Raw genomic sequence first — 1,332 nt, 5'->3', positions numbered from 1 at the left:
TCTGCTTCCCAGTCTCCAAGCTCTGCTCTGTGTAACAGGTCTTCTGCACCTCAGTCTCCAACATCTGCTCTCTGCAACGATCTTTCTGCACCCCATTCTCCACCTCTGCTCTCTGCAACAGTCCTATTGCACCCCAGTCTCCAACCTCTGCTCTCTGTAAGATAATTCTGCACATCTGTCTCCAACCTCTGCTCTCTTTAACAGTACTTCTGTACCACAGTCTTTAACCTCTATTCTCTGTAACAGTCATTCTGCACCCCAGTCTCCAAACACTGCTCTCTTAAACAGTCCTTCTGCACCTCAGTCTAAAAACACTGCTCTCTGTAACAGTTTTTCTGCACCTCAGTCTTCAACAACTGCTCTCTGCAACAGGCCTTCAGCACCCCAGTCTCCAAAGTCTGTTCTCTGCAACAATCCTTCTGCACATCAGTCTCCAAACTTTCCTCTCTGTAAGATGCTTCTGCTCCCCAGTCTCCAAACTCTACACTCACTATCAGTCCTTTTGCAAACCAGTCTTCAAACACTGCTCCCTGTAACAGTTTTTCTGCACCTCAGTCTTAAACAACTGCTTTCTGCAACAGTCTTTTTGCAGCCCAGTCTCCAAACTTTCCTCTCTGTAAGATTTTTCTACACCCCAGTTTTCAAACTCTGCTCTCTGTAACATTCCTTCATCACCCCAGTCTCCAACGTCTTCCCTCTGCAATGGTCCCTCTGCACCCCAGTCTCCAAACTCGTTCTGTACAACAGTTCTTCTGTACTGCAGTCTTCAACCTCATTTCTCTGTAAGGGTCCTTCTGCACCCCTGTCTCAAACCTCTGCTTTCTGTATCAGTCCTTCTGAACCACAGTCTCCAAACTTTGCTCTCTGTAACAGTCCTTCTACACCTCACTCTTCAACCTCTGCTGTCTGCAACACTCCTTCTGCACACCAGTCTTAAACCTCTGCTCTCTGCAACAGTCCTTCTGAACCCCAGTCTCCAACATCTGCTCTCTGCAACAGTTCTTCTCCACCCCAGTCTCCATCATCTGCTCTCTTTAAAAGTCCTTCTGTGCTGCAGTTTCCAAACTCTTCTCTCTGTTACGGTCCTTCCGCACCCCACTCTCCAACCTCTGCTTTCTCTATCAGTCCTTCTTCACTCAGGTCTCCAAACTCTGCTCTCTGTAATAGTCCTTCTGCGCCTCAGTCTCCATCGTCTGCTCTCTGCAACAGTACTTCGGCACCCCAGTCTCCAACCACTGCTCTCTGTTACAGTCCTTCTGTACTACAGTCTCCAACTTCTTCTCTCTGTAATGGACCTTCTGGACCCCAGTCTCCAAACTCTGCTTTCTGTAT

The sequence above is a fragment of the Ictidomys tridecemlineatus genome, unplaced genomic scaffold, assembly GCF_052094955.1.
Source record: "Ictidomys tridecemlineatus isolate mIctTri1 unplaced genomic scaffold, mIctTri1.hap1 Scaffold_122, whole genome shotgun sequence".
NCBI classification, from domain to species: Eukaryota; Metazoa; Chordata; class Mammalia; order Rodentia; family Sciuridae; genus Ictidomys; species Ictidomys tridecemlineatus.
Note: the sequence above shows the minus strand (reverse complement) of the source record.